The 26439-nt window shown below is 44.0% G+C and overlaps 1 protein-coding gene across 1 annotated transcript in view; it reads right to left on the reverse strand.

Moving 5' to 3' along the window:
* The window catches only part of SERTAD2 (SERTA domain containing 2), a 76282-nt gene extending 52432 nt beyond the window's left edge, over nt 1–23850 (reverse strand). Inside the window, exon 1 of the mRNA XM_058802216.1 lies at nt 23623–23850. The gene's annotated coding sequence lies outside the window, so the exon portion shown is untranslated. The remainder of the gene's footprint in view (nt 1–23622) is intronic.
* Nucleotides 23851–26439: the final 2589 nt, after the last annotated feature.

The raw sequence follows: 26439 nt of genomic DNA on the forward strand, positions 1-26439 counted from the left end.
GCCTGCAGGCTCCAGGATCATTGCCACACACACTCTTTGTGTACTCAGAAGGAAGAAACAACTGGATTATTCTATAAAGCTGATTGAAGTATAGGATAGTGTAACTTCAGGCTGCCTTTTGATGTTGTTAGAAAATATCCAGATAAATCATTAAAAGAGTCTTCAAAAATTCTCTCATTGGGAAATGGCACATAAAATAGTCTCAGGAACTCCCCGTCCATCCCCCAAAAAACAAATCTGAAGCACAGCATCACATTGCTGCCAACCTAAGAGCAAGTAGCAAGATCACAACTTGTTAGGAGCTGACAAGTCTGAGATAAATTTTACTCTTAGATGCACATAATTTTCCCCATTGACCTCACACATGACATGAAATAGACCAAATCTCCACATAGTCCTTTAATTTTTTTTTTTTAATTTGATGAAAAAAATTAAAAGTATTCAACCAACCAGTCTTAGGAAGATAAATCCTATGCCTCACTTTAAAAAAGCAAAACCCAAATACTTTTTGCCCATTTTAACCAAAGGGAAAGCTATCCAACCCTGATATTTTTACAAATAACTATAAAATTACAAAATAATTACAAAATAAAGCAGGGTCTGCATCTGCCTTTACAGATTCTATGTCCCTGTGAAATTATATACATACATACTTTCCCTTCAGGTTGCTCTGGAAAATACTGCCAAAACCAAGGAAATCTGACAGTAAAGGGGAAAAAAACACTAAAAACCCCACCACCTAGTGAACCACAGAACATTGTTGAAAGGCAGAAACAAGATAAAGAATAAATTGTGAAAGAAAAGCACTCTCTGTAATGTCTAACTTATAGAAACTTTCTAAGTCAAAGCTCACAGAAGATGCGATCAGATTCACATGCTGATCTGTTTATCCCCCTTGGCTATTTCACTTAAAATAACACTCATTATCCACCAGGAGCAGAAGCCAACAAGGCTCCCACTAGCGAGAGCCGGGGCCGGAGAGGGCAGGCGGGGCCGGGCAGCCCCTGCCCGGTGCCCGGGGCCCGTGCCCGGCGATGCAGGCACAGCCCGGCCGCTGCGCTCAGCGCTGGCTCGGCACACCGCGCTCCGTGCTTGGCACGGCTCCTGCTCCTCCGCACGGCCCTGCCAGAGCCCGGCACAGCAGGAGGAAGCGAGCTCGGGCCAGCAGATGTTACTAACACTTACGCCTGTCACGAACAGAAAGGACAAGAAAAGTCTTGAAGAGGCAGCGACTTGTTTTCTTTGTCAGGAGTTGGGAGATGGGGCTGGGGGCAGGGAGCGGGACGGCACCTCTCAGCATTGCTGCTCCTTCAAAGCTGCCTTTGTCGGCGTGCCATTGCTCGACTACTACTGCTACCAAAAAGGAAAATAAAATCAGTATTATAATTAAAGCCACTCAGCCATTTCAAATCAACACGTTATTGTAGTAATGAGAAAACTCAGTTTTTAGTGGTACGAACAGACATTTCAGTTGCAAGAACTTTTTTTTAATGTGTGTTTGGGTGTGGTTTTGGGGTTTTTTATGGGGTTTTTTTGTGTTTTTTTCCCCCTCCCAAATCACGCTATTTTATTTCAGGCGACAAAAAATCCACAAGGAATTTACACAGGTAAAAGTGGGGGGCCTCAACAGGGAACAGCAGTACCATGGAGCTGAACAGAGGGCTATGCATTTTACCCAACTGTCCAAATAGCACACAAATCCCTGTTCTGCTCAGTGTAGATCCATAAAAGTCCAAATTCTCCTGCTCATCAGTCTACCCCACCCTCTGCTCTGGTTTGCTTGATTTCTTCCTCCATGATGGGCTGGCATGGCATTGCCAACAAGAAGAAATCAGTAAATTTCCTGTGCTTGACACCACCCTTAAAATGACCAAACAAGAAGGAGAACCTTTCCAGTCTGATGAAATGTCTGTGGGGAACTCAGGGATCCCTCTGGGTGGGACGGGTCATGTTCAATGAGACACGAACAAGGGAGGATGCAAAGGCATCACACACTCCGAAGGAATCCCTGCCCACTAGGGAGAAATAATCAGAGGGGATAAAAAAAGGAAGGAGCAAGCTGTGGTGGCCATCTCTAAGCTGTGAAACAGGATCACTGTGCCTCCCTTGCTGGTCTCTTCAGCTGAACATATTTTATACAGCAAGATGTGAGGACACGGCCAAGGTGGGAAACCATGCCTGGAAAATGTTCTTGGTTTTTTTGAGTTTAAATAAAGTCAATGCGAGTTGCAAAGTTATTTTGCTCCTTCACTTTGTAGAAGTGTCTTAAACAAGAAAACCCCAAATCCCCAAAATTTACTGTGGACTGCCCTCTGCCTCATTAAAGTCACTAATGTGTGTGCTGTAGCAGACACAGAACAGGTTTGGGAGCAGCTCTTGCAAGGCTCCAGTGGCTGAGGCTGGTAAGAATCCTCCCTCCCTCAGTCTTGCCCAGAGCTATTTGTGCATTGCATCTCACATTGTGATCAAGCATGGGGAAGAGCCATCCTTATGATGATTCCTTACTATTCAGAAAAGTTGTAACATTTGAGGAGCACAGAAGGAGCAAGGGCAGGAGCATGTAACATTTCCAAGTACTGAGCAGCCACTAAAAAAGAACTTCAGCTTTACTACTTTTTTTTTTATTTTTTAGCTCTTTATGTTAAACAAAACTCTTGAAAATATCATCCTGCAAGGATCGAAAATCATCTAAGAGCAAAAGGATGCCCTCAGCATCATTTCTTTAGAAGCCTTGACACGTTACTTTGAAGGGGCTAACCACAAGGTATTTCTGAATCTTTGGGGAAGGATAATTCCTTTCAAGATGCATGACAAAGCCATTCCAAAATCACATCTTGATAGCAGACCAGCCTATTTGGGAGCCTTTTAACAGTTATTTCCATAAAACCAAAGGCAAACTCAAGAACTTTTAAATTTGATTATAAATGTGCATTATTGGATACCGAGCCACTCTAAAGCCAAATGCAACTTTTCTTGATACAGAGTGAACCATAACCTCAGCAGCCACCCAGCAGACTTTGTTACATGCAGAGACAAGCAGGGCTGAGAATCCCAAAGCCATTCTGCAGGTTTCCAGCAAGAGGAAACATGCTATAACATGTCTCTGGCTTCTGCGTTAGGTCAAGGCTAGTGTGAGCAGTTCTGGCTAACTCTTACCTCGGGCAGCAAATGCAAGTGTTACCCACTTGGAGGCAGAGAGAAGAGTACACACCTTTCCCAGCACCTCATCTCCCTATTTAGAGCACTAGCAGGCTGGTTAAATGAGATGAAACACAGCAAAAGAAAGCAAGGAGGAAAAAACCCAAAACAACAACATAAAGGACCTTTCCTACTGCACATCTCCTCCCAGTTATGGTCTAACATCATCTTCAGGGAGGCTGCAGCTGAGAGATTAACTACCCTAGTGAGCTGCTGGTTTGGTTTTTGGAAGGGGAAGCTCTGCTCAGGGTTATGACAAGTACTGCTGAAGTGACCTAGGATGAGACCCCTGCTCAGCTACAGCCACTGTAAAAATTTCACAGGGCTACAAGTGCCAGTTTTCCCTTTGCAGGCACAAGCCCAGAAAAGGAGGCAGGCTGCAGGGAAGGCATTGTCTCAGAGCCTACCACCACAGAGAAGGAAAGAGGTCATAAACAGACCTAAGGCAACCTGTTCCCAAGTTTGTATACAGGTCATGGTGCCCAGCCTGAGTCACACCTGCCTAGGAAGGACAGCTGAAGAGGTCTGCCCTCTCCTACATGCTGGCAAGTTCACGTTTGCACAGGGCCAAAGCTGTGATCCTGGAGTTGCATGTTGGCCCTGAAGTGCAGGAAGTCTGAGAGCTTTGCTCCAGCCAACTTCTCTTGAACAAATTCCTTACCTGAGCTGTCAACTATTCTGCTACTGCAAGCTCTCAAGCATAAGCTTTCTGACAGCTTGGCTTTTGGTCTAAAATTGTCCTGGGCTTTTCTCATAAATCAAGCACAGTCAGGCCCTGCCACATGCCAGCCCCTCTGGGGACAGGATGCCAAGTAGCCACATGAGTCTCCAAGGACAGCCAGACTCACAGAAATCCAGGACTTCCCTGGTTTTTAAAGATTCATTGCTCACCCATTCCTTCCCCTCTGCAAGATCAGCAATCCCAGTTGTATCATTCTGAGATATTCAGTGACTATGAATTCACCAAGGAGTGCAGGCTCAGACAGGTCCTCGCTTTCTTGCCCACTTTCACAGAAGCAGTGACCTATTGAGACTTGTGCATCCCCATCAAATTTGGTCAAAAGCCTCAAAAAACTGCTAATAGGGCAGACATAGTGTTAGAAAGAGTCCAATTTTTCTTTCCTTCTTGCATTCTTGTCCCTCCCTCCTAAGACAGACTTTATGATTAACCTAGTCTGAATGTACCCTAAAAGCAGATGTAAAAATGTATACATTAGAAAATGTTAATATTGGCAGATATTCACATTCCTTTCCAGGGTTTCACAAAACTCTTAAATCCCTGGTGACAGGACCTAAATGGAACATGAACTTTTTGCTATCTTTGCAGCCATACAAGAAACAAAGCAGAAGTTGATGCACTATTATTTATGTCCTTGAAATACTTGCTTGGAACTGTCTTTGATTCAAGAACAGCCCATCAGATAGTTATTCTTGTAGGTTTATCAACTTCTTTTACTTTAACATTCTGATTTTCTGTCACACAACACAATGATTTTCATGTTTGTTTTTCCTGTTACCAGAGCAAACCATTCATTTTTAACTGTTGATTTTGGCATAGGAGGACTCTAAGTTCATAATGGAAATGTGTTTTCAGCGGTAGTACTGAACAATAGAAAAGTCTCTTTCAACTGTCGGGTTATGAGGAGAACCAGCTGTAATTAAGTCATAGTGGCTCTGTTTCAGAAATGCAACACTCTTCAGTAACTTTGCAGTCAAGGAGCTTGCAGCACTTCAGGGAAACAGGTACTTTTCTGAATCCTTATCTGAAAGCAGTACCACAAAATGGTCCCTTTATTCTAGCTCAATTTGATAATGATGAATAACCAAGTATCTTTCAGTAAAGCTTTTCTGGGTGTTGTGGCCACAATGTGGGGCCTCAATGACTTATATCCTACTAATAGAAATGGAATATACAGAAACCAGCAAAAATCTTAGCATTGCCAGGCTCAGGTTCTTTGAACTCGTCTACACCGAATAAAGCAAACATCAGGAATTGAAATCATAATAAAAGTGCTTAATTCAACACATTAGAAAAGTCAAATTTCATCATCTGCTTGATTGACTGTTCCACAGCACTTTAATTGTTTTCCAACTTCCAACAGGGCACAAATGTGAATTCTACAGAGCAGCCAGGATTTCAGAACCTGGAGAGAACGACTGCAGCTGATGAGCTGGGAATCAAAATACCTCTGGTGTAAGACTTAAAAATCACCTCTCCACCCCATAAGAAGTTATCAGGAATTGCTCTATTATTTCTGTCATTAACCAACCATTTCTCCCCCCACCTTTGCACCAAATCCTCTCAAGTGCAGCCAGAGATTATCAAACCCAGCGACAGCCTTTCAACAGCTCGGCCAGTTGAAAAATCTCTCAAGTTGCGCTGCTATCACTGCTGCGAGAGCTGACGTCAGGCTGTTGTTTACTGCAGATGGGACGGTGCCAATTTCCACTGAGCTGAAGACAGCCGGGTCCAGCCCCTTCTGGCTGCGCACAAGCGAGAATTCCTCGTGTGTGCCTGCGTGTCTGCTGGTGGGCACACACAAACGTGGGGAAAAGACACTGGCTTTTATTTTCCACCCAGATACCAGAAATAAAAACAATGACAGAAAAAAAATACGGCACTTCATCTTCTCTGAGAAATGCACAGAGAGGGAAATGCTGCCAGTTTTCTTGTAAGAATGATCACAGTATGGATGAAAACATAATTATAAGCTTATGATACTCTTAAAATCCCTGCAAAGAAGTTTACACAGTCACATAATTTTCAAAAACCCTAATGCCTGTCCATCCTTAAAAGGATTGAGGTGAAAATTTAAATACTTGACAGAACAGAAGAAATAGCCAAGTTTTACAAGGACTATATAAGCTTTCAGAGAAACTTCATTGCCTTCCACTTCTAAGACTATGAAAGCCCTGGCTCAGGTATAAGTACAATTACTTAATTGAATTTTCTGTATCAAAATATCCAAAATTATTAATAGTCCAGAGGAAAAAAAAATCCAACCTGTGTGATTTTTTCATAACTTTTTATTAATTTACGCTATTCTCTGTAAAGGAACACATTACACAATGGCATCAAATCCTGCTTTCAAGCACAACTTTCATATGGCACAAATATAATTATCTCAATGGCTGTAAGATTCTGTTTCAAGTTTTAAGTACTACACTGTCATTCTTGCCTGGGAAAACACTCGAGCATATTTGAATTTGAGGAATACAAATAGCAATTATTGGCACCTCAGGTTAAATTTCCAGTATTTGCATCAAAGCGTGGACTGCCACTGTCATCTGGGTGAAAGAATTAACTGTACTGAAGATTTTTGGTTCCACTTAATGGATTCTTCCCCTTAGCACCTAAATACACACTCCTCTGCCTTCTTACTTCCCATGAATATATTACAAAAGGATCTTCACCTACACACCAACTCACCCTCCTGATGATTTTAACTCCATCTTGTCCTCTATTCCCATGGAACTTTTCTTTCAAGTTTAAATACTTTTTCAAAAGTTTCTATTGAGTCAATTATCTGAAGAGGTTTTACAGACCATTAATACTGCTCTGTAGGTTAACCACAAACAACATAAATAATTATTTTCCTCTTCATTTAGGGAAGTACTGAGTTTGAGATCCCCCTCTCAACATCAGAAATACAGTGCACATAGAAAATATGCAAAAGTGGGGAAACTTAATTTGAACTATCAGAAACAGTAAACTTTACTCTGTAGGTCAAATGTTCTATATTTTACTTACATTTATCAAGTTAAATATAAAAACACCAAGCTGAGAATCGGCACAACCATTCTAACCCCTAAGACAGCTAAAACATGAAAGAAACCAAAATATTTAACATTTAACATAAAAATTTATGAAGAAGGCACACTGATTACAGCATGCAAGTTAGTCAAGACTTTTCAGACAGCCTTCACAAGAACACTTTGCATCACTGCTGGCCAGTGGTATTAAATTGATGCTCTATCAGACAATAAAATACATGCTGCTTTTCTCATGTGACAAATTTTGAGGGTTGGTGACAATTTTCAAAATAAAAGTTTAGGATATTTCACTCTGAAATTATACAAAGCACCTCCTTAGATGTCACTGACTGTTTCCTCTCAATTATTTCTCCTCAAAGATACCAGACAGGATATCACCACCTAAAACAAAACTGAGAACTGGCATTTTGAAGTCTAGACATGATTTCCTCTTTTGGAAGCCTCCTCATCTCTGTACCTTCCCCATGTAACCACACTCTCAATGTGGCCTCATACAGACCTTCTGTATACAGACAACAGTTCAAAATAACATTTATTTCTGTACACCAGAACCATATGCTAATAACTTGCTTGATAACTACATTCAATTGTCAACCCTTACTTTTACCCCTCCACCTTTTCCTTCATATCTCAGGGAAAAGTGGGATGCAGCATGGATCATACACACTGCTGGAATGCCAGGACCTGTATCAGTATCTCACACAACTCCTTTAATCCACTATTCCTTGATATGCTTCTTTTGTTCTTGAAAAAATGCTCTGTTTCTGTGGTGACCTTGGTATTATGCTCTGCAGCTACAAATTTTTTAACTCCTGCGTGGATTCTGTGCTTTGCAATCTGTTCTGACTACAGGCTTTCAAGAAGTATGATTGCATGTATTACCTACACATATATGCATTATCTGTGCATTGTAACAGTCCTTGGGCTGGTTACCTACATTTCATACTGCTCTCTCTATGTACTGCAAACAGGTTTAGCCTCTGTCTCCATTCAGACTGCAGTTTGACCTTTGTTTAGCTGTGCTCTTCAGCAATTTTACTGCTTTTTCATTAGGGGATAATTTTCACTTGCCTTCTACATGCACACTGCTCTTTGGGGGAAAAAAAAGCTCTGTTTCTCACTGTGACAGACTTTCAGTTTTGTCTGTCTGTTATCAATGCTGGGAAGTTTTTTGGTCTGAAGGATATCACAGAGATGTGTGCAGCACTGCTTTGAAAAAGGGAGCTGAACAGTTGTGATTTCATTCTCATGATACAGGAGAGACACTGGGGGAACTGCAGCTCCATTTCCCTCTCCCAGGTTATATTCAGCAAAATGTGGATTCAAGAGGACTGAAATACATTTGAATTCAGTGAATAACCATAAAGATTCTTGTTTCCCTGAAACTAGAAAACTGTTTTCAATCACTCTTTAACCTAAAGGACTTTAGACAATATAAAATACTTGGGTTTAAGATTAGCCAAAATCTTGATTTTAGCAAATCTTAATGTTAGCAAAAGAAACTTTTCATGTTTCAGGTCAAACCAATCCAGTTTTGATTCAGCCACAAGATCAAAAGCAACACATGTTAATCATGGCTCTAATAACTTCTATTGCTACTCCCCAACTTGCTTACTAGTCAAAAACAAAATTCCCGTGAATTCTTTTTACACTGCTATGTAAGGCTAGAGAAAATGGTCCCAGCTGATCTCTTGTTCTCTCTGAAGAAGCAAGAATACCCCTTTCTCGGGTGGTATTCCTCACAGAGCATTCAAACAACTTTCTGGGAGTTTGCAATCTGCTTTCACTTCTCCCACTAGAGCCTACAGAAAATCTTGGGGTTTGGGATTCACAGGTTTCATTTTGTTTTGTCTGGCAAAATGTGTTTTTGAGAATGGCTTCTAGCAATACCAAGGGAAAAAAGGAAATACTTTCAGTAGGGAAACATCCCAACTGTATCCACTGATAGGCAGGCAGCATACCAAAGCATGGAGTGATGTGTGAGAATACAGAACATCACAATCTCTACTACTGCCCCATGCAGAGCCATTTAAAAATTGATGGTGAAGTGAGCCTGACCAGAAGGCAGCCCCCAGATCTCAGCTGCAGACCTCTGAATTCAACCAGATCCCATGGAAGGTTATGGTCTACTTTAACACCAAAAATAATTCTCTTTCCAAAGATGCAAGGCACCAGGGAAAGACCACTGGCTGCATTCTCCATCCTGCACACAGCCTTGGCATCATTGCAGATCAAGAAAGCTTTTTTTTGTCACAGTCAGCAACAAAAGCTAGAAAATTAGTTCTACTGCCAACTATTCTTTCCACAGGCATCAAAACACCAAAGGGACTCTGTGGACTCGTTGACTGCTTAGCCAGAAGTTTGTCTGGACTTCCTGGAACAGAGAGGACACTGAGGGGCTTTGCACCTTCAGTGGTTCTTGGTGAAGTCAGAAACACATGTCACGAGCATGCTGCACTGGAGTTACACCATCAAATGAAATGCTGTACTGAGTACCCAGTCTCCTTCTCCTTACCATTCCCCCTCACACACACAGTGGGAAAATCTACTTCAACTGGTCCCTGAGATCCCTCAGTAACCCAAGTTTTGGTTCTCCATTAAAAAGGAAAGGCTTCTTCATGGTATTCCCTTCTTCAGGGACAAAAGGCTCAAGGTCATCGCAGGCCTGAAGGCCTCAAGTCAGAAAAACAGCACAACTTGTCATCCCAGGGGCCAGCCTGCTTTGTACAGTGTGCCTGTGCTGGAAGAGGCACAGAAGTGACACTGGCCCCACACACAGCTTCTGCTGCCTGTGCCTGTAAAGGTGCCAGGGTTGGACACAGTCAAATATCCCAGGGTGAGGGGAAAGCCCCAGGGATTTTCAAGCCACAGCTGCTACACCATTTGTGCAGTGGAGAAAGGCCTTAGCAGGTAGAAAGATGCAGAAGGGGCTGGCAAAGGATTGAAAGTTTTTCCTTGCTGTCCTTTTCTAGGCAGTGGCAGATGATCTTGCTGTCTCAGGTGTCCTGAACAATAGCTATGGAGCCAGGCCCTGTTTTGGTGGTAAAAAAGGAACTGGCTTTCTGGGGACAGCCAGAGACAAGCCAAGCCGGTTTCAGACTGTCATTTTTCCTACTGGCTCATTCTGCTCAAATCACAAGCTAGAAAAACTGGAAAGGTAAGCAGTCCAAATTAATGGGAACATCATGAACTGGTTTGTTTACACTTTGGTTTAACTGGAATAGGGAGCACAATTCCAGCTTTGGGCCCTAGCTTTGCAGACATTCCCTTAACTCACCTGTCTACCAGAGAAAGCCATATGCAGGCCTGAATTATTCTTGGTCTGTCCCCCAAAACACATCACAGTCTCTTGAAGCTTCATGCTTGCATGGCACCCATGACCACAACTCTTATTATTGGATGGCAACATTCATATCCTACCAGCTCACTCTTCCAACTCCATATAATTAGAGGAAAAAAAAAATCAGGAACACCACAGAGAAGGAAGTTGTCTTTTTCCTCACACTGCTCTTCGTGCATTATTGTTGCCATATCTTACCTGTAGCATTGCATTTGCCCACCAAATAGATATTTTTTCTTATGGAAGAAAAAGCAGTTCTTTGGAGTCTTACAACTGGTAGGAAATAATCAATTTAAGACTAATGATTAAAAAATCCCCAGGTATATATTTATAATTAATTGCTACCACAGAGCAGACTTCACCAGATGCTCAATTGCATTTCATCCTTAAGAGCAAACAAGGGCTCCTGCAGATGAGACCTCTCCAGAAGAGATGCTGCAGTTGGGCAGATCGTGGTGTCCTGCTTAACTGTGCCTGAGACCACTGTGGTACAGTGATTCTGCTTGCTAAAAGCAATAAGTTAAAGTAAGCACCACAAAGGGAAAAGTGACATGAATCTCGCACATCATTCCTCTTAAAATTTTTTATTTAAAATATTTTATAAACTGCAGGGTGGGACCACATTCTGCAGACAAGGAAATTGGAGCATAGTGGCTTTGCTGCAAAACTCAGTGAAAGAGGGAGTGCCTGATATCCCTGTACACACCAAGGGCTGGCCATCCTCACTGTATTCCATATTATCAGCAATCCCAGAGAGCAGCTGCTTCTGTGTGCACATTAGAAACCCAAATGAGAACATAAATGAGCCAAAGTGCCTCGTACACTTTAAACCTACAGCATGACATAACTGCAAGTCATTGCCATTAAAAGTTTAAGGGGAAAAAAGTCCCCACCTGCCAAATTCACCTCCATGGTCTACTGTTGAGTTTTAATGACAACTGCTGCATCTTGGAAAGGTGCTCAATAATAAGGGTGTACATTTTCCCTCCAGGACCAAAAATCAGGTACCATCACTTATCTACACAAAAGGCATACATAGGAAAATATCCCAAAGCCATGTGTCTCATGCAGCAATCAAAATCTTGGACACCCTCTGCACACATAAATTTGCTCTCATTACAATATATTTCAGTTGGTCAGCATGCTAAAAATCTCCACTCAAGATTCCTGGCTTTTCCAATTAAGCTTATAGACAAAAAGTCTCCTTTTTTTTTTTTTTTTTTTTCCTTTTAATGGCATTTCCATTTATTGCAAAGCTATGATGAGTTCTTATCTCATTGTGGTGCCCTGTGGTAACTCATTATTCACTGAACTTCACTTTTGATGCATGATGAACAGCAACATATACTTCAATAGTTCTATTTAAACTGGCCCCATAGTTGAAACAAATCATTCCAAGAACAGCACTGCATTACACTCAGAAGGGCTCAAAAGTTTAGGATATGATATTCTACAGTACTCATAGAGCTCAGTATCTTCAAGTAGAAGTGACTCAAGCTGATGGATCTCTCATTAAGTCAAAGTTCTTCCAAATGAGAAGAGGATGACAGTCAGAGATTACCAGGGCCATCACAAGGAGTATGAGAGATCACACTCCTTGTGGCCACAGCCACAAAGCCTGATAGGGCTCAGTCCCCCACAGCCCAGCACGCTCGGAAGGCTGCAAAGCAACCTCAGCATCCCTGTCCCAGAGCCCAAAATTCCCCCTCATTCATCACCAGGTCTGTCTGGTGCTGATGGGTAACAGAGCATTGACTGCTCCTTCTAGGCCACAGCTGCAACACAAGCTTTCAGATTTTGTGTAAGATGGAAAAACAAGAGAATGCACAACAACAAAACTCCCCAGAGGCAGAAAACAACACATGTACTAACACAGCTCCAGGCCTCTCCCCCACCCCTACAGTTACTCTCCAGAGGGTAAAGTGAGATGTCAGGACATTTCCAGTAATCAGCAGCGCTGCTTGGATCAGGTTCTTTGCTCTGCCTAACATTGAAGGGATTGCCTTGAGAATTCAAAATGGCTTAAGGTGCAAAGTCTAGTTTGGGATGTTTAGAAATACTTTGGAAAGTGAAATAGGTTCACTGGCCTGGCCTATTCCTAGCAGCTTCCTACATCAGATGCTGCTGGCACACTGGTATTTCAGGGGAGGAGGAGCCAGATTCACATGTCCTAAATTGCACCTAAGTCACTGTATCTTTTATTTCCTTCCATCTGATCCCTGGTCTTCCAGCACAGAGCCCTAGACACAATTTGGATCATGGGAACCTGGTCTTCAGCCTCTCAAAAAGTGGAAATACCCACAGCTGACCTGGGCTAGAAAATACCAAACACTACAGGACAAATGACACCTGCTGAGTGCACTCACACACACATGGCAGAGCAATTCTTTTGCCTCAGGGGTCCCCAGATTGTAAACTCTGACCCATGACACACAGAAAAGCAAAACTGCATGTATACACATGGAGCATGTCCCAGCTGGACACTGCAGGTGAAGTGTGCAATGTGAACATCCTCCACCTGCTGACCGTGCTCTGCAGGATCCAGAAGCCAGTTTTCAAAACAAGAGACTGAATGTAACACCTCTCATCCTGATACCAATGGACTCCATACTGAATCAAGCTACTGAAATGTTTCTGAAAGTATAGGGAGTGTTACTTCCTTTCCAAAGCTGTAATGTATCAGGAAAGATCATAATCAGATCATATCTCAGGCACAGGTAAGAGAGATGGCAGAGTTAACGTATCCAATCCTTTTCACATGCAAGCACACACCCTGAAATAAGCCAAAAATGCTAATTGTGTTTATTACACTATACTATAAACAGCAATTATGAAGCCAAAGAAAGTAACAAAGCATCTCTGCCTGAAGGGTCTCCTCCAGGCTACCATGTACCTGAAAAAAGATAACCACAGAAGCTTGAGATTTAGTCAAAGAAAAGTTCTCCCAGATACAAAGTCCAACAGTGTGCCCTAATATGCAAGAGTATTTCACTCTCCAGGGCAGAATGGCTTTCTAAAACATTTTACATCCCAGATCCAGAGCAGCCCCCTAAAAGCACTTTGGGAGGCAGCAGACAGGGATACACAGTGCTCACTTCAGTGGCACAGGAGGGTTTCACAGTCCCTGCTTGCAGCCACAACAGCTCCAAAGGAAAGGGGCATGGCTGTTCTCACCTCAGAACAGGAGCCTGCTGCAGAAAGCCTACAGACCCACCAGCCATCTCCCTCTACCCCAAACCCAAAGTATACCAAGGAAGAGGACAGTACTTTGAACTCCTGAGGTCAGCACGCCACTGTGCAGAGTCAGCTCCTAAGAGATGCCAAGAACAGGGCTGCATGTTGAACCCACCCTTTGCAAAAAGCAGAAAGGAAGTTTCTCCATCCATACACTAAGGCAAGAACCTGTCCTTCAAAAAGCTGAAGTGCTTCATACACAAGGCACTAAGCAGCCTGCATTCTCCATGCAGCACAGCAGGACTTGGTGCTCTCCAGTAAGACAGGCTGGTGATTTCCTCCCTGCCATTCCCACTGTGATCCAAGTCAGCTGAGGTCCTCCAGGAGCAGTGCTCTAAACCTCCAGCCTATCCTGCATGAGGTGGAGAAATCCTCTCAGCTCCTGCAGCAAAAATGAGCCTGCCTTGCTGAACAGACACTGGTGAAAAAGCAGAGCAGGAATGGGGGGCAGAGAGCCTTTTCCTGTCTGCAGAGGCACTCCTCAGGCAGGAAAGGCCACCAGTCCCAGCTCTGAGAACAACTGGTCCAAAACACAAGCTCATTACTGCACCAAAGACCCTGAATGAATGAATCTTGGATGCTCCTACCTCATCTCCAACCCCCCTTCAAAAGAAGGAAGCAGCAAGGACATGTCCAGTCCCACAGACATGCATTTGTTGACTTTCAAGAGTGTCCCAAGGAGCTTCAGCAGAGGAACACCCAGTTTCTACATGTGAACTACATACAGAGCTGGCCACTGCTTGCAAGACAAAGACATTTCCAGTCGTGGTCAGCAGAAGAGAAAGGTAAGAATAGAGTTGTTAAAACAGGGCACTGAGATTTAGAGGCCCTTCTTTCTACTGCCTGTTCTGACACCACATTAAACACTCCTCTACCCCAAAAAAAGCACAGTAAAACCCTTTCTTGACATCACAGGAACACTTAAGACTAAATTACTTGATTCAGGGCCTTGGCCTTCTTGCAAATCAAGTGAAAGACAAAATACATAAAATACATACAAGATAGCTTACAAGAACAACAGATGACATTTTAAAAAATCAGACCTTTTTCCTTGTGCACTCAATACTACTATATTTTTCCTTGTTCTGTGCAAAGTATACAAGGTAAGAAGCAAAACAAAGTCTTCTCCCACACTTGATGTTACACTGGCAGTGCCAGATGCCTTGCTGCCCATCTTCCCACACCGGGGGACGTTCCATGAGTACCCCACTGTTCCTTTTCACTCCACATCATGCTTAAATCAAGGAAAACAGTTTATCAGTGCTATTTCCTCTTCCCAGTTTTGGGGCTGCTGAGGAGGTGCCACAAACAAAAGCCAACAACATGCAACTTTTCCGTTTGCATGTCCCAAGGACTGGCTCTGCACACTGGTGCCTGAAGAACAGGCACATTGCAAATCATTATGTTTCCAGTGGCAAGATGGATGGGAAAAGTGCCAGCCACTTGCTATAACCCTTTTGTCATGCCAATTGCTGGCTGCTATGAGGATGTACTTTAGATACCTCCTTAGAAAAGAGCTCTGCATCTCATCCTTCCAGATGGAGGAGGAATGATTCATACACACATAAGCATGCTAGAATGATGGCTGAAGAGAAAACATTTTCTTTATGTTTTCTGTTTTGCATTACAGGCATGCTCAGGGCCTTAATCACAGCAAAAAAAATGAACTGAAGATGATGACACTTTGTGCCCCAAAGAATGCTTGTGCAAAACCCCAATGCCACTTCTCCCTGGCCACGTCAAGCCTCATATTGCATGCACACACCTTTGTGCCTCAGTCCCCTGCTCTCCCATCTTCACAGCATTTCTCTGCACAGAACATGACAGAATAACTCCACTTATAAAGCCACCACACCACACAATCACAAATACAGGGGAAAGGATCCAAGAGAGATATCAGGAGTTGGGAGCTGTAAACTGACCGTAGACTGACTAGCAATGCAGAAGAAAACCAAAAGGATCTCCCTTTTTTCCGGACACACCAAGTGCCTGTTTCTTTCCTGGAGGCCACTGCAGGCATCCTCCTCCCCATCTTACCTGCACAGCACCTCTGCCACACACCTGCACTGCTCTCAAGGGCCCTGCATCCTGTGAATCCCGTTCTGCTGCTCAGCACTCAATTCCCACCCATTTACTTTCCTCTGGCCTCTCTGATTTGTGAAGTCCTTGGAGCAGAAATTATCTTTAAGCACCTGGAAAGTACCTGAAATATCCCAAGTCCTACTGCAAATAAATAAATAAACAAACAGCAGTGCACAGTATGTATATTAAGCCAACCTTATAACAGTCATTTCTGACATCAAAAATTAGGACTGTAGCTTCTTCCTACAGACAGTGGCAGTAAATCCACACTTTGGGGTACATCTATGGACCAGGAAAACCTTCAGATTTGCTTTCTCTGCTACTCACCTCCCTCTTTCCCCCATCATATTATCCATTTCTGGAATCCATGCATCACTTTTTATTATAAATTATTCTAATCAGGGTTTGTGGCATGGCAGAAATCCAGCATAACCTTCAGAAATATACATACACACTGGCTATATAGCTTCTTTATTTCATAGGAGCCTTTCAAAGGGCCTGGTACAGAGTCTGGGAGGATTTGGCATCCTTTTTCAGCAGCATCCCTGTGGTGGTGACCCTTTCCTAAAGGGTGCTAGATGCATTCACCAACACTATTTCCTCTCTTTGTAAAAATCCCTCATTAAAGCCAGGAAAAAGTGTTCAAGCAGGAATTTTTCCTCTGCTGTTTTTCAGGTTGAAGTAGTGTGACTTAGGGGTGGCAAAGGGGCCAGAGAGAATATCTGGGGTCCATTGCAGACCTTGTTTCCCACTCCATCCTCTTCTGAATGGGAAGATGTAAGATAGGCTGGGTAATTGCTCCAGCTCCTCCAGAACCAGGGTTCAAGTGAGAAAGAAAGTCAAAGGAAAAATAAAAAATAAAACAAAGACCACACAAAAGCCCCAGTGATTATAAGGACTCTTAACTTTCCTTGGGCAAGGAGCACAGGCTACTTTAGTGCTCTTGAAAAAATCCCTACACTTTGTTCCCTCACACTGCAATAGTTCCAGAAGGAATCTGGATCTGTGGCTTTCCCATAAAACTAATAAAGAGGTTCTGAACCCCACACTGGGGAAGGGCAATAAAAAAGCCCCACAACAACAAGCAATTTAAACACAGAGCACTACCATCTTGTTAAATAATATGTTAAGAAGTCATCTGCAAGTCTGTCTTGGCCAATGAGGGACATCAATCAGGAAGATACAGTAATACTCTCTAGCATGCAATTAGTCTCTGCTGTAAGCACTTTAACTCTGGATTTCTTGGATTATATTGTTGTTTGCAACAACTATTACTGTTGCTTTGTAGGAGTGATATGATAGCTGTCCAAGCACCACAATCAAATTATGCTACTAGGACATTTGGGCAAGGGATTATCACAGCAAAGGAAATGGATTATCACAGCTTTTATTCTGAACACAAGGATAAGAACAAGATGAGATATAATTTTGAACATGGCAGGAGGGACAGAAGAAAACTGCATCTGAGATTTATTTTTTTACCTCCTCCCTCTTTTGGATTTTTCAAGATAGGCATGCTACAAAAATCTGCCAATATGAAAAGAGAGGAGCTGTCTTTTCTAGAATTTGTGCTGAAATATCTGAAAACAGAATAAATTAAAATATTCTGAATCAAAGGACAGTTAAAACAACCTCCTGGATTGGATGAATGCCAGTTCCTGGGCATTTTCCCACTGCATATCTGTCACTACTTCCTTCACTTGACATCAGGCAACAGCCATCACCTCCACCAGGCCTAAAGACCTCAGCTCTGTTCTGGAAGTTTCCTATCAGATTTGTTCCCTCTCACAGGAAGGGGGATGGCTCACCTTCTTTCCGTTGAGTAGGTTCACCAAAGAAGTGACATGTTCCTTTAAAAAGTTTTAATTGATAAAAGGTTCTCTGAAAAAGGCTGCATCTTTGCCTTTATTCATTGTATCATTTTATACCTTAGTTCTCACACTGCATCTCAAAACAAGTGTTAGCTTTTTAACTTTACAAATCTTGTTTGATTTTTTAACAGTATTTTGGTATCTTCAACACACGTACATACACTTTTGGTGCAGGGTACTCAAAGAGACCCTGATTCTGATCTCAATTTCTTTGGCAGCAGCCAAACATTCCAGACAGGATGAGGGAAAACACACTAGCCTCAACACTCCTGTGATGCCGTTTGAGAGGCCATTAGTAGCTATTACATATTACAGAGGAGGAAAGACAAAACTAGAAAAGACAGCCAAATAAAGAGAAGCAAAAAAACAAACTAAAAAAAAAAGTGAGCTCTGCAAAGGACAGAAGAAGGAAAAAACCTGCTTTGCTACAGCACAGGGCACGTGCCTGGAAGCTGATGACACCTGGGTACAATTTCTGGCTGTGGCCCTGGCTCCTCCCAGATGACTGCACTCAAGTCACACCTCCAACAGGCTCTCTCTTCACAGCACAGCAGTGGGGAACCTTTGCCTTGCTGAGGACAGAGCACACCAAATACTATTGGCATGACACACCTCAGCATGGACCTTGTGATTCTGTAGGCAAGCAGCAACATTGGTGGTTGATTAAAGCTAGAAGGAACAATAACAAATTGAAAAAAAAAATAACCAGAAAGAAGTGGAAGGAATCAAAGCAACAATGGAATTAAATTCAAAAAAAGATAAAAGAGAAAAAGGCATCCACAGGAATATCTGACTTCATTTGACAGGTGGAAATCAGGGTGCATTTCTTTTTTCTAATAATAACATTGAAATTAGGTAATCCAACATGCAGTATTTTATTTTGCTCCACAGAAAATACATGAATATAGATTTGTACATTTTTAAGAAAAGTACTCCAAGGTCTCAATGCAGTTGTTTTCAGAACTAATGCTTTAACCATATTAGCAAGGCTATGACCTAAGACCACAGAGTAACTACAATTCCTTCTCTACCTAGAACCTGCTTTTTCAGAGTCACAATCACTACAGTAATTTTGCAGTTGTGAGAGACTTTATCCTCATTATTTCTTGGGATTCCTCCCCATTTCAAATGGTAGGAGCTAAAGAGGTTTTGTTCTGGTTCAGCTAAGATCTCTTTATATTTTTTCCCAATCTCCTCCCCCCCGCATTTCTGTGCTTTTTAACTGTCCTTAACTGGACACACGTGGGCAGTGCCAGCTATGAAGTACTGTGGATCACTACAGCTATGGGTAAATATTTTAGAGAATCAGGAATTTAATTGCAGATCACGTTACTCCAACATCTCTGCCCTTCCTGTCACTTCACCTGCTTGTAATCATTAGAAAGCAGAGTGTCATTTCTAAGCTGTAGTTGAGCACTAAAAGCACCATGCTGGCCTTCCCTAGATCTACTTAATTAGAGATTAGCAGAAACAAAGCATAGGGAGACTATAAACATAATTTTGCCAGTTTATCAGCAAACAGGTTTGGGTTACCAAAGAGATAAGAGTAAGGCTGCTATTTTATCTGTGCTGCTGGACCCCTGAGTTTACCTTTGCTGGGACTACGCCTCCATCAGAATTCCCTCTGAAACGTCACCATGAACCACAGTATTACTTTTGCAGGTTGCTGATCTTTAGTGTTGCCTGCATCGTACACCCAGCATTTTGGACTGCTTCTCTTCATACAGGAATGTGCTCCACAAGCCTTGTGATATCTGAACTCTGTCACACAGGCTCTCACATGTCACAGAACAGATGCTCGCCACAGCATCCCTGAAGAAGCCGCACAGTTGGACCTTCTTAGCTCCAGAAAGTCCAGCAAACTCACCACAAAGGCAGAGGGGTCCCCCAAACTGCACCTCAACATGAACAAACCATTTCATCAGGAGTCATAGCATACAGCTACATTAAAACAGAAAAACGTGATGGTGAACTTAAGTTTCATTTCAATCAGGAAGAAGAGAAGAAAAAGCGAAGCCCTTGGATTAGAAGACAGCCGTTCCCATTTACAGCTCCTCCCAATTAAAATGTTTTATACAGATCATCAGAACTAATGCACTGTACATGTTCCACAGTGTGCAACATAAGGCTGTTGGTCTGTCATGTCTCTGTAAGAGCTCAGTGTGATGAATGATCTGGGTACTTGTCTCTCTGGTATAAAAGCAGGAGAAGCTTTCAGACAAAGAAATAAAGGCCAATGCACATCATACATCTTACAGTGCTTAATATCATTCCTCCTGACACACACCTCTGAAAACAGTTAAGGTCACTCTCTCTTTTATTTTGAATGTGGATTTCAGCATCAGTATCCTCCAAATCCTTGGGAGAACTTAATTTAAAGCAGAAACAGGAATATCAGGCACATAGAGCATTTGGGCTACAACAGACAATGCCACACAAGAATGTCACAAGAAAAATAAGTGACCTTCCCTTTTGCCTCTCCTGACAAACAGACACACGTGAAGCCACTTGCAGGCCAGGATGTTAGTGTGATTTCTGGAAAACAATCTAATTAATAAAGATTTAAAAGAGTTTTAAAAAAGCAAAACAAAACAAGCCTGACTACTGATTGTCAGAGCTGAAAAACCTGCCTTTCCATACCAACTAATGCTTTGGCAAGCCTACATGAAAGGCAGACAAACAAATAGCATATTTTCCTTTTAACATGGAATCTGCAATAAGGAAAAGAAATCAGCATTTTATTGATTTCCATAATGCCATCTCTACAACTTAACAAACTCACTCAGCTGCTAATGCTAATTCACTGATGCTATGGAGCCTTCCCATATAATTATACACCCTCCACTTCGCTGAGCCCCAGGGCACTGTTTCTAACTTTCCAGAGGACCACTGCACCAAAAGTAGAAACAAAAAAAAAATCTCTTTTATTACCCAAAGCAAACTGCAAACCAAATTTTGCTTATTTAAATGACAAGTTAGAGAGACTTGATTTTTAAGACAGGGAATAATCTGCCAGTCTGCATATATTTGCAGATGTGATATCATGACAACCAATTCCCATTTAAACTCTCCCCGCCTCTATTATTTTTCTTCCTAAGAGTACACAAGAATACAATATGCAAATATTGGAATAATTTTGACTTCCAGGGAGAAATTCTAAAATCCTTCTCAGCTCAGAAGGGTTTCAAGAGGGTGATTCGGAATCAGACATGGAGACTTTTGTCACTACAATCAACATTGTGAAAAAAATTATAAAATGCTACCGTTGCTACAGGGATGTATATTTCAAAGATATCTTTATTAAGCTTTTATTTTAAAAAGACAACCCTGGAATACCTCCTAAACCAAATTCTCTGAGTCTAAAATCAAAAAAGTCCTAAATAATTAATGAATTAAACTCTGCCATTTTTCTACATTTCCCAAAAAAATTCAAGCAGCCAGCTTCAGTATATTTTAGTGAGAGTTTAATTCAATTAGGGACAGCAGAATATGGCCCAATTCATCCTAGTACTGTCTATCTGGAAAAAATGTCATGGAACTCTGCAGTGTAAACACCCTCCCCGAATGACTGTACCCAGAGTCCCCTTTCCTGCTCCCCCTGTTTGCCCTGCCTTGATAGTTCAGATCCAGCCATACTCGGTTCACCACGTCCATCAAGATTCAGTGTGCCATTTGAGCTAATATAACTTGATTTTGCTATGGTTTCCCATGCATATATTAACTTGGAGTCGGTTAATCTATTTCCTCCGAGAACGGTGAAATGCGTGGATTTTTGTTCAACAAACAAACAAGTTGACAATATCAATACAGAGTTGGAGAGCCTCTAAAAACAATCTAGTTTGCATAATTAATGTTAATTACAATAACATCTCAATCAGTGACACAAAGGCTTAGCAATGAACAGAGTCATAGGAGGAAGTGGAAACATGAAACAAACACGCAGGGATCTCGTCTTGTTCTGAAAGAGTATTAAACAAACTTTCAAGAGATTTATAAATAAGTACAGAAAGGCAGAAGACAATTCTGCTTTGTTGGACATTTTCTTTACAGGCTGCTTAGAGCTTTCTTCTGAGACTGTAGTAAGACAGTAGATCTGAGCTCTGGACACACCAGATAATATTATCTTTCTACAACATCACATCCAAGTCATAATCAACCGCTTTAAAGAAAACCAGCCGAGGGCCTGATCCTTGTGCCAGCGATTCCAACAGCAAACACTTTAACAATGCAATGTCAATGTTTGGGGGGTGGGGGCGGTTCTAGAGACAGAGGGGAATTAGGAATCAACTCCAGCTTGAACACCGAATACAGGTGTGGAATCCCACAGGCGCAGGGGAATTTCAGGACAAGATAATTAATTTTTCACCAATCTTTTTCCTACTTGCTGTAGAAACAAGGGAAAGCCAAGCACACAGAAAACTTACCTGCCCGTTTCACTTGGCAGCACAGAAGTCTCAAACAGGGGGGTTTTGCTACGGTCACTTAACAAAGCAGATTTACATTTAATCCTCAGAAGTTTTCTTCGTGGCCCAAGGAAAAAATAGTTATCCAGCACGCTGTCATTTCAAGGCAAGGGAATAAAATAGTGATGAGGAAAACAAGCGCCACTCCAGCTCACCCAGACTGGCAGGGTAGTACACAAGGAGTCACAGAGGCATCGCAGGGAGCACTTGCGCAGTGAAGAGCCACTCACAGTGAGTAAGGGTGCTGTAATTGGGACTGATGAGGGGAGGAATCACGATTTGGCACGTCATTACTACAGGGGCCTTCCTCAAAACGTGAGTTTCTGGATTGCTCCTCACATTAATGCAAATCTGCTCTGGTAATGAAGTTACACTGGTGCCAAGCCAGCTCCAGAGGAGAAACAAGCCCACTTCATACTGATTCAACAGACTGCAGTTGAAGGACCCCTCCCCATAAAGGCAAAATTTCGGAAATTTTCAGGTTATGTTAGGCAAGTTACCCCTCGGGAAAAGGACTGATGCTCTGTTTCATGTTAATCTCACAGCTGATTCATTTTTGTTTCCCTCCCTCTATTTATAGATAAAAGCAAGACAAAATTTAGTAAAGATTTCATTTTCTCTAGAAATTTACTGACCTTCTGCATACACTTGAGTACTCACTGAGTAAAGCCATTCTTTACTAGGACTTATTTACAAGAGTGCTTGCCTTTAGAAAGGGAAACTTCATGTGGAGGATTCCCAGAATGATGCTGGCCTTTCCTCTTAACAAAAAATCAGTAGATTTATTTTTCAGATGCCTGAGATACATGATTTTGGAGCTCTGTGAGGTTTGGTAAACCTTCAATTCAGCAATTAATTTCCATATGATATAAATTACAAAGATCGAGCAATTAATATTAATAAATAAACCTGGCAGAGTACTGAGGCTTTGGATGCCCTGTGCATGGAAGCACTGCTGTATTTGCTGGGGTTTTCCATGCCTCTGCTTTATTTTAGCTGCTCTGTACGTACAGCACACGACAACATACACTACATTCATGTTCTAAAAATACATTGAGGGGAAAAAAAAAAAAAAAAGAAAAGGAAAATCAATGGCAGTGAAACAGAGACATAATCAGTTCCCATCAAGCGCTCCCAACACCAAGCCAAAACACCAAAACTCCCCGTTGCGGAGCACGGCTTCCCCCTTCCAAACACGCATGTTCCTGCCACGGCAAGCGAAGCCCAGCTAATAGCGAAACACCCAGCACTGACAGGCTGGGGAGAGGATGGAGCACCTGGAAATACAAAAGGAGCCTTTCCCCGCTTTTCCAGCACGGACAGTGGCCAGAGCCCGGCATGGAGGGGCTGTTCCACCCGGGCGCCTTTCGGGATACCCGCACGTCAACCCTCACCACAGCCTCAACCAGGGCGGGGGAGATAACCACAATAAAATCAAAATTACACTCGCCGGCAGCACGACACGCACTAGAAGTTGGCAACGATGCCGGGGGGTTATACCAATGGCTTTTCCCCTTCTTTAGCAGTCCGAGCGGGCAGCGCCAGGCTGCGCCGGGAGGGGAATGCCCCAACTTTGGAACAGTTGTCGGGGCCGCCCCGGCCCGCGCCCCCGCACCCCCAGCCCCTCAGCGAGCCCGGGAGGGCCGTGCCCGGCACTCACCCGCTCCGGGGGCTCCGCGGCGAGGACCGGCGAGGGAGGCGCCCGGGGGAGCGGGGGCTCGGCGGAGAGAGGGGCCGCGGGGGAGGCGAGGAGGCGGCGGGGGGGACACGCGGGGGAGGATTTAAACCGCGGGGAGGTCAACGTGAAACCAGCGGCGAGGGCGGCTCTGCCCGGCTCTATCCCATGCCGCCGCGGCGGCCCCGGGCGGCGGCCGAGCTGAGGAGGGTGAGCTGGGTCGGCAGGCGGTGGGGAGGATGTGACACGGTGACAAGTGCGGCCCGCCAGCCCTGTGCCGGGGGAGGGGGGCCGGGGCAGCCCAGGCAGCGCCGCCCGCCCGCACACGGCATCGACGGCGCTGCCGTGACTCACACACGGGAGTTGGTCACAGGGCGGCACCGCGCGGGCGGGGGGAGCGCCCCGCCCCCCGCACGCCCGACAGCCAACGGCGCGCCGCGGCCAGGTGGATTGGCAGGAGGAGCGACCAATGGGAGCGCGGGCCGGCCGCCGGCGGCGGAGCGGCCCCTCCGGCCCTGCGAGTCTTCTGAGGACACTCCGCCGCCAAGTGCTGGGGAGGGCCGGGGGGAGCCCCGCGGGGCGGGACCCGCGCGCCGGCCCGGCAGACGGCCAATCGGAAGCGAGAGCCGGGTTGATTGACGGGGCGGGCGGCCAATGGAGAGCGCGCGGGGGCGCGGCGGGGAGATGGTCACGCAGGGAGCGGGGGCGGCGGCCGCGGGCGGCGGAACCACGGCGGGGCCAGGCGGGGCCGGCGCCTCTGAGACCCCGGGGAGGGGAAGGGCTCGGCCCGGAGCCGCCTGCCGAGCGGGAGGCGGCCGGGGCGGATCGGGGCTGGCCCCGGCGCCGCCAAGGTCGTTTCCCGCGGGAGGAAGGAGAGCGGGGCCGGGGCCTGGTCCGGGGGAAGCCGGGGAGGCCCCGCCGGCGGCGGTGAAAAGCCTGGGAAGGGGCTGGGGGCTTCCCTCGGGACACCGCGTCTGGAAGTGGGGAGCTGCGGGTTGCTGCCTGTGCTTGACAGGTGTCACGGCTCGAGTCTCGGCTGGTTTCTGATTGTGACAGGTTTTTAGAGAACAAAGCACATCCCGGGATCCCGTACGGTGTCAGAATTTAACCAGGTGAACGAAAAAAAATTGGAGCAATAGCAATTCCTCTCTCCTGCTGCTGGGGGGGAATTGACAGGTAGGAACGGCGTCAGTGGTGTAAAAAAGCAACGCTGTTATCACAAATGATTAATATTTGAGGAATTTATTTTGGGCACGAGGAGGAAGTAATGCCCAGTAGGAGTTTCCAACAAATACTGGAACCTTACCAACATTTTAATCCCCGTGAAGGAAATGAGATACTCAAATTGTGTTTCACCTCTTCAGCTCTACGTACTAACTCTTGTAGTAAGACCTGCTTTTTGCAGTAAAAGCGCAAAACAGCTGATACATTTCTATAAGTTAGTGAGATAACAGAATAAGGGACTACATTGACGTTTTCACAGGCTGAAAAAATACAATTTTGTTTGCTTTAAAAACTTGTTCCATCATCAGACTGCTATAAATACGGATTTTTTCCTTATTTTGACATCCACAGTAATTGAAGAGCTGAAAAATGGTAACCTGCAATAATTTGTTCATGTTTTTCAGTTCAGAAATGGTGGGACTAATTACAGTATTTTTCTGCTTGCTTTTATTGAAATCCAAGGGAGTTGGAAGAGAGAATTCACAGTTCCTCATTTGAAGCATGAATTGTTAAACCATGCACCAAAAAAAGCTCTCAGATTTGTGTCTTAGCATCTAAGGCCCCATTCTGCCATCCTTGCCATAGTGTCTTGCAAGAAATCCAGGATGGACAGTACACAAATTGCTCTAATATGAACAGGGAAGAAAATAAGACCATTAAAGCCATCCTGTCAGAATAAAAAAGGGAAGAAAAAACGGTGGTGGGGGTAAGATTTTCTTTTTGACTAATCATTGGGAATAATGAAGGATGTTTATAAGTGACTCCCATCTTTGAATTGATAGCAAAAGCAGAGAGTTTAGGATCTGTCATCTTTCCTCCACCCCCTCCGGCCATTAGCAAGAGGTTAAAATACTTGCAGGGTTCTGCATGCTTCAGCAGTGCTCACACTGACTCATGCTTGGAGACTCCTGAACACTGCACTGAGGAGGGCTTTGCATCAGGTGCTGTGCAATTTGGCAAACAGAATGAACAGAGCCTTCACCATTCAATGATAGATAAAAAAAAAACCCCATATATATATATATATATATATATATATATATACATATACCCCTCTTCAAAGAACTGAAAAGGGTGGGAGTCTCAGGGCAGACAGTTGTGTTTTGGTAGCTGTACCTTCTTTAGCAGCAATAATCTGACAGAATTGACACAGAAGTTGAGCTGGTGAGTTTGGGCATGATTGCTTGTGGCTGGTGAAAGTCTAGAAGCACTCCTCCTGTGTACAGCCTGGCACAGGGGCTCTGCACACCCTTCAGAGGCAGCAGCCGAGGGAATGTTTCACATCAGCACAGCACTGCAGCTTTCCCAATGTGCAGCAGGGTTTTTGCAGGGCCAGCGCTGGCAGGGAAGCAGCAGTTGTATGAAGGCTTTTCTTTTAAAGTCTCAATTTCACAGCTACAGAGAAAAGTTTGGAAATGCAGCCTGCCTGCCTGCCAGTGGTGATTTCTGGCTGAGGTGGTTTGGGTTGGGTTTTGCATGTTTGGTTGTTTAGGATTGCTCTTGTTTCAGCTGAACAGAGCTAAGCTGCTCCTTGGTGAGACTGGGCTTAGCAGTTACAGCATTTCTGCCAAACTGCTC

Source organism: Ammospiza caudacuta, chromosome 3, assembly GCF_027887145.1.
Source record: "Ammospiza caudacuta isolate bAmmCau1 chromosome 3, bAmmCau1.pri, whole genome shotgun sequence".
NCBI lineage: Eukaryota > Metazoa > Chordata > Aves > Passeriformes > Passerellidae > Ammospiza > Ammospiza caudacuta.